The sequence below is a fragment of the Gouania willdenowi genome, chromosome 24, assembly GCF_900634775.1.
Source record: "Gouania willdenowi chromosome 24, fGouWil2.1, whole genome shotgun sequence".
NCBI lineage: Eukaryota > Metazoa > Chordata > Actinopteri > Blenniiformes > Gobiesocidae > Gouania > Gouania willdenowi.
Genome location: NC_041066.1, coordinates 6,995,030 through 7,007,529, shown reverse-complemented (window position 1 = coordinate 7,007,529; position 12,500 = coordinate 6,995,030).

The following is a 12,500-nucleotide window of genomic DNA, read 5'->3' as shown; positions in this document are numbered from 1 at the left end:
TGCTTGTGTGTCACTCTTAATGCAGGAGCAGAGTTTTATAAAATCCACAACCACAACCGCGCTAGTGCTGAAAAGATTTTTTTATTTTTTTATTTATTCAGTTTATTTCCGACATGGTTACATTCACTTTTTTTTTTTTTACATTTTTTGTACATGCCAAAAAAGGAGACGAGAGAAGCAGTTTGCTTATCTGGGTCCCGTCCCCTGTTTTACCTTCGCAAATTTACATGGGTTTACATGTCTCTCTGGTCAAACATTCTTGAGTTGTTCTGAACAGTCCTTTCTTGTGTATTCTCATCTGTAGTCAGTGTTGTCTTGTTTTTATTCCTCCTCCTCTCTATCGTTGTTCGTGTTGGCCTTGTTCCCTGCCAGACGTTGTTAGCATTCCTCCAGTTCAAGAATAGTTCCTCTTTCGAAGTTGTTTGGAAGTCTTTTTTTTTTTCCCTTTTCATCCATAATGTCACCACTCGGGAATGTCTCTTTTGGACACACAAGTCTGCAGCTTGTTTTGTCTCTACATGAAGGTTAATCCAGCTGTTGTTAGTTCTATTGGCAGTGTTGTATTTTCCACTGTTAGATTTAACTTGTATAAACACATTATTATATCTTAGTTCATAAGCAAGGTAGGAATTTCATTGTATTATACTTTAGTTCATAAGCAAGGTAGTAATTTCATTGTACAGGAAAACGTGTTTCTAACTGCACATATGACAATAAACACTTTGAATTTAAATTTAATGTAATCCTTAATCACCCCACCACCTAGCAATTGAAATGAATAAATGACAGACCTTTTTTACTCTTGGTTTCCACATTTAATTCAGTCTCCTTGTTTCCAGTGTTTATATAGATCTGGGTCCATATCCATGATTACCATCAGTAATGTTGTTGTTTAGGTGGATCCTTCGTATTTTCCCAAGTCTTCCATCGTTTTGATGAGGATTGGTTTTCCGTCCTCTTCTCCCAGAGGTGTGATGTAAATCCTGCAGTTTCTTGTCCAAGTCTTCACAATTTTTCCTCCTTTTTTTATTTGGCGTGCCTTCCATGCAATGCTTGCATTTTGTTTCGTTAGGTTTTCATTGATGTACACCTTCGTTCCCTTGAGTTTATTTCCTTGCTTCAGTAGTTGTCCTTTGAATTTCATATTCGTGAAGGTTATTTATTTGCATTTAAGTTTTCCCAAATTCATTCAAAGAAATAAAATTCTTAATATAATGTACATAATATACAAATATTCTATATTATATTAACAGATGACATTTGTCATTAGCATGAATAAGGTCAAATGGAGGCTGTCATTAAGTTTTGTTTGTTACCCTAACCTTAACCCTACCTAACACCACTACATCCTTCCACCTAACCCAAAAAATGCCAACCTAGCTCCAAATGTGTCATAATTTATCAAACACTTAATGACAGCCTTCATGACACATTTTTAATGACAGATAATGAGAGCATTATGTAAGCCTTATGTATAAAACTTTAAAGTCCGTGTCAAGCAGAAATGACTTTGTGTTGTGTTTTTTTCACACATGAAATGTGGCACTAGTAGCGGACGCGTTTTTTTCCCAGAGTCCAAATATGTGGTTTGTTGTCAGCTAGGGGCCTAACTGCGCCCGCTGTAAGTTTGGTTGCTTCAGCAGCAGGGTCGGGTTTATGCTAATGATGGCTCCATTAAGTAAACTAGTGCTTATTAAAAACAGCATCAGTGTTTATACCAAGAGTAAAAAACAAGTCCAGAGTATGTGCTCTGACATGCGTGGGTCCCCACACATGCTGCGTTAGATTAAGATTCTTAGTGATGTTCATGAAACTGGAGGCTAGTCTATCTGCAGCCTCATCAAAGTGATTGCTAAAGTCACCAAGAATTAAAAATTTAGACAGCTTAATCAACGAAGAAAGGAAATCATTAAATTCATTCAGATTTTAGCTATTGTTACGGCAGAATTTGCGGTTGACCTCATTTGGAGACATGATTTATTGCTCTGGTTGAGTGATGGAGTCCAGGCGAAGCATTGATGATTTTATAAAAAAGTTTATTCTAAAACTAAGTAAAAAAAAAAAAGGACAAAGATGGAACAAAGTGGAACAAAAATTAGTGACCGTCCGGGCGGATGTCCGATGATCGAGAGAGAGACACAATTCTGACACATCACGTATATCCCTGCTCAGTCCGTTAGGTGTGGGTTAGTGAGCTAGCTCAATGTTATCTGTAGCCCATTCACACGTGAGTGGGAAAATATGAGGCTGAAAGAAAAGCAGGAAATATTAATTCGATTCTCTTTTCCTGGAGCAAGGAGAAGCATAGCTGGAGTTGCAGTGATTCTCAAACTGTGGTACGTCTTATACCTGGTGAGAAGCAACAATTTGAGAACCACTGTTTACAAGTGCAAGTCGGACGGAGAAGTATGGAGTGTGATTACATGTCTTCTCAAGATGAATACATACAATTGGGACACATGGAGATGTCAGAAAGCTAAATAAGTTTAACCAAATAAATAAATAATGTTATTTATTTATTTTAAATTGTTTGTTTTATTTTTCTTTGCTATCTCTTATTTGTGAAGGAGAAATCTTATTCTATCCTTTATTTATTCTGAATAATGTTAACACTCCACACCTAATAAAATAACCTAATCATTTTATAGCGCTGAATTTGTCAGTTCATTTATTTCATTATTTTTTCCCTCATAATTATTATTTGAGATGTAATTTACTTAATTTTGAAGGTAAATTGGTGGCAAAAGTGTCTCCTATTCTGTGTCTGAACCAGAGTTAAGCAAGATTATTGGCCCTTTAAGGTTAGACAGAATTAAAGTTAAGTTGAGTCAAACAATCATATTGTCTTTTGCTCTCTGTATTTATCCCATTCGTAGGAGTGACGAGCCCCAGCACGGTTTGGAGAGCTTCCTTAAATGCTTGGAAGTTACTTAACTTTAGACTATCTCTTATATCAATCAATTATCAAGAATTTCAGGAGGACCCTTTTTAAATCTCAGGCGACCCAGATTGGGCCACCAACCCAATGTTGAGAACACTTAATTTTTCCCTTAAAAGTGTCTAAACCCAGTGAAGGTGTTTTATGGTCTTGCACGCTAAGTGCTGGTGGAACAAGAAGAAAATGGTTGGAGGGTTTTGAGGTATATTTTCCTATGATAAAATATAAATCAAAAATCAGAGGGACGTTGGTCCCTCCCTTCCCTTTTTTTTTTTTTTTTTCATAAAATGCATTTGGATTCTTAAAACCATATGATAAATATCATTGGAAAATCACTTATCTGATCATTTTGGATGTGTCTCCGTTTTCCTCTCTCTTGTGTCCGCCCGCTTTTGTGCCCTCCAGCCTCCTCGACCTCCTCGTCCTCAGCCATAAAGGTCAAAGCCAGGGTCCTGTACGCTCCCTTTGGAAATTTGAAGATCTGTCCCCACTTTCGCAGTTGGATTGGAAGTCTCTGTAGTCTCTGGAATAGATATTATGTTAGGACATCCACAATATGTCATATTGTCACATGTCTATTTCAATCTATTTCCCCTTTGCTTCCAGTTATAGTTATGGACAATACTTCCCTTTAATTCTCATCCTTCATCATAAGAAGCAGTGACCAGGCATGACGGCTGGAGGAGGCAGGATCGGAGTCGAAAAGGCGGTGGCATTGTCTGTTAGGAAACACTCAGAAACAGAAAGAGAGGAAAACATTAAGACTTGAATGAATAATTTAAAATATCCCTTTTCTTTAGTTGGATTTGATTCGTCTCCTTTGAGTATACAGCCAGCGACCTGTATATTGGAAAAAACAACACAATAACAACAACTAAGACGAAGACATAGACAAGTGTACACAACAACGAGTATACACATATAACAACAAAAACATGGACACTGAACATGAACAGTAAGGTCAGTCAAGGTTAAAACCAGTCATTCCACTGAAAGTGGTATTATATATTAAAAATGTCGTTTGGTGTTATTTTAAACACCCAGAAAAAGAACCTTTAAAACCTGGTAAAATTTTTTTTAGAAGGCCCAAGGCCTAAAACCATAGTTCTTTTAACAAGCAGCAGTGTTTTCTGAACACCCCACTACATAATTGGCAAAAACAGGGAGAAGATCTAGTGCCTCAAAACCCAGGAGGAAAGGAAGGTGAAACAGAGGAACATGTGTAGTCAAACAGCCATTCATCGGTCAATCACTCAATGACACGTCCACGGCACATTCGCACTCACAACGCGGTTCTCTCAGGCATAAGTAATGTGTCATCATTCAGTCATTCATGCACCGCACACGTTCATGCCTCAATTTTCACATCCATGCATTCACAAGGTTTTGCTGCATAGTGTCTAAGTAGAATATAGGTCTCATCTAACCCACCAGCGGCGATAGCCAGTCCACCTCCTCTCTCGGGGTCAATGAGCTCTTATTGCCCCCCCATGCTTGGCAACCTTTTTTTAGTGTTAATTAATTGCTTTTCACTGGTATCATCTGATTACTAAGAGGTACGCTCCTTTTTACTTCCGCCTTTGCGGAGTCTACACTTAGATTATTGCCCCTGGTAGTACTGACAGTCTGCTCATCTGCGGATCAGGCAGGAATGGCACGGCCGTGCACTTAACAACCTCAACCCCGGTACCCAACCGGGGGAAACTCACCCGCCGTCAGTCTCCAGAAATGTAAAAAAAAATCTCTGAATCATCAGGGCTCAACCGCCACTCTTGAAAAATAAGAGCTTGGGAGAATAACTCAACCTCGGTCCCATACCGAGGGAAAATTTCGCACAACTGTCAGGACTTTATTGGGCACCTCTAAGATTATTCAACATTGAACGGAGCACGCAACCTCTAGTAACCCTCACTCTAAGGGAACGTAGAAATTTGTTCAGAACGGTATTCGGTTACCAAGCTGCACATTAAATCAGGTGGACCACTATCCCCCAAAGAGCGCTTTCCCTAGCAAGGTTTATCCTTTTTCTGCACATTAAACCAGGACTTCTTGTTTGAAAAGTAATTGCCTATGTACTCATAGCAACTAATGGGACAGTTTTCTCAGGAAAAATTTGGTACCCCCCCACGCTGTCGAGTGGCTTCGGGCCGGCAAGACAGTCCGACGCGGTAAGGAGGAGGCGCGCAAAATGAAAACGATGAATGTTGAACTATGCTGTCTGTCGCAAGCAGCTTCAAAAGGGTAAGGTACAGATTGTTTACGAGGGTGTCGGTCAAAAATGTCAAAATGTAAACTTGGTTGAGGCTGCAGTCCTCAATCTCTGTCTCAATTTTCCTGAAATTGAGTAAAAACAAAAGAGTAAAAGAAGATTCGTTCAGAAATAACAAAGGAGAAAAAACGTGTGAGCTCAAAAAAAAATCATGGCCAATAAAAGAATAAAAAATTAAAACTTCAGCTCCAAAAGCTGAGGCAACAGAGGGCTCTTTCTTCAGCGGATGTAACCATATCTTGCATTTTGGGGGGCCTCCCCTCAACAAGAAAATAAAATGAAAGAAAAGCAAACAAAAACAAACCTATCAGTAACACTATTTTCTTCCCTTTTGTTGGTTCTTTTCTCATAAAGGCAAAAGCAGTGTAAATAAATGAGCAACATAATGAATAAAAGCAAAGATAAATGATGGGCACACATGGTCTCATGTGGCAAACAGAAGGGTTCTGTGTGAAGTTCTGGTGGTCCTGTGTTTCAGCTCATAGTTATGAATGTGGGTGTGTGACTGTATGTCTGGTCTGTCTGCTTAGAGCACACCTTCTCAAAGCGTGTATCTCAAAGCGTGTGAGAGAATAAATGAAAACAAAATAATCTAGCGTACAGTCAGAAGATAGAGGGGTTAGTATTGTCCTATCGAAGGAGAAGCTTGTTGGCTATTTGCTAGTTGTCCCCCTCCATGCCAAAGTTCAAGGCTAAGGTGATATAGCACTACCACCAAAGGCTGTGGTGGACTTCTTATGGCTTGGTATCCTTGTGGCTTTTGAAACAGTTTCTTTTTTGGTGAAGATATTCCAGCAGACGTGTGATCAGTCTGCAGTTGCTGCACATCATTCAGGCAGTAATCGTGGCGTTTAACTCGCAACTCATTGGTGGGGGAGTGTCCAACCAACTCCGACGCCCACAGGTTCTCAGTCTTTGATGATGGGGCAGGATATGGTAATCCCAGCATTGGCATGTGGCCCATTCCATAGACGATGAAGAGTTGACTTGGGACTGAGCGAGTTATTTTGTTGCAGCATTGCTTTGCTGAATGGGAGAGTTGAGTCCTTTGATAGTCGATTTCCTTCTGAAACTTGGTCCTTTGAATGATGTTGACATTTCATTAGCATAAGAGTTGAAGGTGATTTCATTAAGAGCTTTCATTGAAGATGTCGTTTCTTCAGGGACAACCGCAAAGCCAACAGAAACTAACAATAAAATAATAAAAAACGATAATGATGATAACAGGAATATTAAAATAAAATAAAATACTGTATTCATCTGTGTGTGTGTTTGAGTGTGTGTTGCTCATATTCATTTGGGAGTGGACCCCAGATATCATGAAATCAAATGAAATTTAAAAAAATAAATAAATAAAAAAAATAAAAATAGTGTTTGTGTTGTAATGGCACTATTCTGTAGGCACTAAACTGGCCAATGAGGGGCGCTACCTCTCTCTCTCCTTTGAGTGTGTGTGTGTGTGTGTGTGTGTGTGTGTGTGTCTCCCTTTCTCTCTCTGTGCGTGTGGGTGTGGCTCTCTCTCTGTGCGTGCGTGTGTTTGGCTCTCTCTCTCTCTCTCTGTGGCGTGTGTGTGTGTGTGTGTGTGTGTGTGTGTGTGTGTGTGTGTGTTCCGTGCCACACGTCTGTTCAGCTGAGCCAAAAAAAAAAAAAAAAAAAATTTTCAAGGCGCACAGAAACACAGCAGCCGACTCGTCCAAATGAAAGCATTAAAGCCAAACAACCAAAGGGAGAAATCTGATTCCATTCACACGTTTAAACAAAATAAAAACAAAGACAAAAAAAGAAGTAAAACTCACCGAAAGCATGATCTGAGTTCACACCATACCAAGATTGTATATGCGTATGCATATATTATTTGTTTATTGGGTTGTTCATCTGTTTGATTCCCATTATCAGTGTTTTACTCCCTGTAGTCTTCACTACAGTTTAGGTTAGGTTTGGGGTTTTAATCTATTTTTATATCGGTACAGAGGTGAACTCATTACATGGCAGCGGGGTGTTTTGGAAACTTTGGTTGCCTGTCTATCCTATGGTCAGGACCTCACGGGCTGTCCGTGGGTGCCTGAACAAAACCAAAGTAAATAATGACCAGCCGTATTTGATGCAAAAATATCCGAGCCCGAAGAAAAATAGAGGGAACTTATAATATTAAAAAGCAAAGAACTTCAACCATTTGACCCTTTCTCAAAACACAGAAAAGCTGAAGATCAAGATCTGAAAATCAGTACAGTGCTCAACTGGTTGCCTCTCTATCAACACAGAGCGAATATATATATATATATATATATATATATATATATATATATATATATATATATATATATATATATATTTATATATGTAAATTCAAATTTATATATATATATATAAAAAGGCAGCTTTACCTTGATAGTCCAAATTGGTGTTTGAGGATCAACCGATGATTCGTGCTCCAGTCTCTGTCTGAGGGAAGACCACCGCGGGGCAGCCCTGGGGTTTTAAGTGCGTCCACTCGTCCACTCTCAGTGCTGCTCCACGGCAGAAGTCCCCCAGAGCAGAAGATGGATCCTGTACGTGACGCCAATTGTTACGGCAAGATTTGCGGTTGACCTCATCTGGAGACATGATTTATTGCTCTGGTTGAGTGATGGAGTCCAGGCGAAGCATTGATGATTTCATAAAAAAGTTTATTCTAAAACTAAGTAAAAAAAAAAAAGGACAAAGATGGAACAAAGTGGAACAAAAATTAGTGACCGTCCGGGCGGACGTCCGATGATCGAGAGAGAGACACAATTCTGACACATCACGTATATCCCTGCTCAGTCCCCCCTCCCTCCTCCCCCCCGGGAGATAAGGACAGAGTGGAGGAGGTGAGGGGAGAGAGAAGGAAAGGACATTTTCTTCTTAGGTCAAAACAGCCTGTTCCCCGGTATCTGCTGATTGTCATGGAGACGGAGGTGTGTGCGTTTATGTGTTTGTGTGTGTGAATGGATGTGTATTGGGTGTGTATGTGTGCCTATGTGACTGTGTGCACAGAGAGTGCCTATGCGTCTGGCCTTGTGGTTGCCTTGAGAAGATATCGTGTGCTTTGGAGAAGGTGGCCTGACCCAGAGCAAAGTTGAAGACATGAGAATCACACAATGGAAAGTTACCCAAGGCTTAAGGATTAATAATATATGAGTAAATATATTATTAAGCTAATAATTTCGCCTTAACACTATTTAGGCAAGGTGGGCAGTATCAGAATCAGAATCATGTGTTCCATGTTCTTCTGCCAAGTTTCAGTAATGAAGAAGAAGTCTAACTTCTTGGACTGGATCATGTCATTTAACTCAAAGGATTTATTCGTTATGGAACGAGCATTTACAAGCGCCATCTTGAGTGTAATCCCATTGCCGGATAAGGAAGCACGGGGTTAGGCGTGCAGCTGGCGGGTAAACGCTGCACCACACAGGTGAACTCCGGGGACTGAAGGGGCGGCGATTGCCCCAGGAGAGCCGGGGAGGATGGGACAGAGGCACAGAGGTCTCATATTTCCAGCCACGGGCACATAGAGGTAAATCAGTGGGAGAGAAGTTGAAACTCATCAGAAACAAACTGCATCGTTTTACGACGACTCCTCGCTTCCACAGCTGCCTCAGCTTCACCTGGATCCCAACCTTTTTTCCTTGCTTTCTCCAGTGCCACTGGTGGGAGCTTTGTTGGTGGAGGCCACCACCAGGATCATTGGCTGCTGGCATTGAACAGAGGTAACCCATATTTCGGGCTGTCAGCCCATGGTAATGGGAATGGATAGCTATGATCCACCATGGACAATCTAATCCATAGGAGAGTTTGACAATCATAGACTCGAGCAGGAAGACCATTTTTGATGAGCAGAAAGATAAACAACAGTAAACACAGGACAGGTTGAACAGAGCGAGATAAGCAGGCAGTGTGTGTGTGTGTTATAGTGTTAGTTTTTCTCGTGTCTCTCGCTCTCACTCACGTGTGTATAAGGGTGTGCAATCTGACGATATTAGATCATTGAGGATTAAAACATGATGGTGTAGAACCGTTTGCAGTTCACATTTTAACCCTTGCGGTGCCGTGTCTACGTCATATGTCAGTGGTCCATACACAGAACATTCAATGTTTTTTTTTTCTGCCAAATCACACCATTTGCTAGTCTGCATGTCAGCATTACAGACACCGAAGAATCATTAAGCGCTTAAACAGGGCAGAAGAACACTACTTTAAAAACGACTTTCAGCAACTCAGAGCTGTCCTGAAAAAAGAAACACTACATAATTTAATCACATTTCAGCCTTAATGAAGGAAAAAGTCAAAAGTGATACAGAATGTTGTTATTGTGCTGCTGGTCATCAATAAAATGGTCTTTGTGGCTCCACTGACTTTGGCCCATTATTGTTTTTCTTGTAAAACTATTGATAAAAAATAAGTGGTTTGTATCGCTGTCACGCCCTCCACCTCTAGCGCCACTTAGGGACGCTGTTTCCCCGTGTTTCTTTTCTTTTTTCCAGTGGTGCTGTGAGTGAGCGGCCTCATTGCTGACGAGTTCCACCTGCAGGATGCAATTAGCAGCCCCATAAAGGCAGCACCCTGGACTTCAGTCAGTGCCAGATCGTTGCATCACTCAGAGCTCTACTCAGAGGAAGCTTCACTCGCTCAGCTCCTGCTTCTGCCTTGTCCCGTCTTGCCTCTGCCTGTTCCTGCTTGTCTGTCAGCCTGCCTCCCTGTGCCTTGGGTCGTGTCGACTCACCCCCTGATTCCAGCCTGGATCTTCTGTCTCCCGGAATCCCCAGCCATCCTGTTCCTGTCAGCACCAGACTCTGCCTTCGCTCCGTTGCCTGCCATCCTCACCCTCGGCCCCGCCTCCCTGGACACTCAATTAAGCCTGGCTCTTTCTAGCGGACCCCAGGTTAGTTTCAGTCCTTTTCTTAGTCCATTGCTACAGATTCATTATTATTAAACCCTTTCAGTAAATCCCTCTCTCCTCTTTTCCACCAGGTCTTGCCCACTTCCTCAGCTATTTAAATAAACAGTTAAATTCAGTTTTGTCTCCGTGTGTTTGTCATCTGCACCTGAGCTCTTACTCGCCCCGTAACAATTGCCATTTTGAGGAAAAATATGAATTTTGGTCCGTATTACCCAATTCCTAATGTAACCAAAGCAGTAATGTTTTTATCTTGTAAAGAATATGATTGTCTAAACTCTAAATCACGAGACTGATCTGCTGCCTTGTTATGTAGAAAGTCTTGCTAATGCCACACCACTTTAGTTAAACAAAGTAAAAAGACTGTGTCTATAAGAACACGTCAGCCCTTTTGTTTGATGTTAATTGTACTTGGAACCTGAAGAATACGTAAGAGAAGCCAGAGGCAAATTCACTCAATATAAAATGTCACAAATATTAAGGTACAATTAATACCTTTTTGTGTAATCTTTTGCTCTATCACATCCACCCAACAACATTTTTATAACAATTGTGGTGATGCTTCTTTGAATTATTTTTATTAGTAGAGAATAAGTTGGTTGAGAAGGCATAATAATGGATTCCCAATTAGCGTTTTTAAATCCCTAACTTTGCACATTTTTTGTCCAGGTGTCAGACACAGTTGTGGAGCCATACAACGCCACACTGTCTGTCCATCAGCTGGTTGAGAACACAGATGAAACCTTCTGCATTGACAATGAAGCTTTGTATGATATTTGCTTCCGTACGCTCAAACTCCCCACGCCCCATTATGGAGACCTCAATCATCTGGTGTCTGCTACCATGAGCGGTGTTACCACATGCCTTCGCTTCCCTGGCCAGCTCAACGCCGACCTCCGCAAACTGGCCGTCAACCTGGTCCCATTCCCTCGTCTGCACTTCTTCATGCCTGGCTTTGCTCCTCTCACTAGCCGTGGCAGCCAACAGTACCGCGCCCTCACTGTGCCCGAGCTCACCCAGCAGATGTTCAGTGCTAAGAACATGATGGCCGCCTGCGACCCTCGCCACGGCCGCTACCTCACCGCTGCTGCTTTGTTCCGCGGTCGCATGTCCATGAAGGAGGTGGACGAGCAGATGCTGAACGTGCAGAACAAGAACAGCAGCTACTTTGTAGAATGGATCCCCAACAACATCAAGACAGCCGTTTGCGACATCCCATCACGTGGGCTCAAGATGTCAGCCACCTTCATCGGAAACAGCACCGCCATCCAGGAGGTGTTCAAGCGAATTTCCGAGCAGTTCAATGCCATGTACCGCCGTAAAGCCTTCATGCACTGGTACACCGGGGAGGGCATGGATGAGTTGGAGTTCACGGAGGCAGAGAGCAACATGAATGACCTAATATCCGAGTACCAGCAGTACCAGGACGCCACGGCCGAGGAGGATGAGAATGAAGAGGAGAGGGAGAAGAGGAAGTGTAGTGAGGCTGAGATTGTTTATCATTACTTGCATGCTCTATCAGAAAAAAGCATCTTTTTGATTATTTCCTCACTTATTCCTATTTATGCTTATGTTCTTCAAAGTCCTAATTCAGATACTGGTTACTTGTTAGAGTAAAGCTTAATCTGCACAACAATATTTGTCCTGTCCGCTTTAGTTTGCAACACCAGATTATTAACTACTGAGGACCACACACTACACAACTGTTTGAACTAACTGAGGTCAGCTTATGTGATTAAACTCTCAAGCACTTGCTTGTGTGTCAAAGTTTTATTAAATCCACAACCACAACCGCGCTAGTGCTGAAAAGATTGCATTTAAGTTTTCCCAAATTCATTCAATGAAATAAAATTCTTATTATAATGTACATAATATTCAAATATTCTATATTATATTAACAGATGACATTTGTCATTAGCATGAATAAGGTCAAATGGAGGCTGTCATTAAGTTTTGTTTGTTACCCTAACCTTAACCCTACCTACACACACTACATCAAAAAAAAAAAAAAAAAAAAGACACTGGTTCTTTCGGTGTGGAGTTTGCATGTTCTCCTCCTGCTTTCGTGGGTTTTCTCAGGGTACTCCAGCTTTCTCCCACAATCCAAAAACATGACTATTAGGTTGATTGGAGTCTCTAAATTGCCCATTGGGAGTGAATGTAAGTGTAATTGGTTGTCTGTTGTCTCAGTGTTATGTATGTTGCTGATTGCAATAGTCAAAACATAGCAGAGTCTCCCCAGGCCGATACCTTGCGGTGTACTATCAGTGTGTTGTGGTATCTGGCCTGCTTAGGGCAGTCTGACTTGAACCAACCAGGACCAGTCCTGTAATTACATATTAACTTGCAGCATTATTTAAACTGTAACCAGTCCTTTT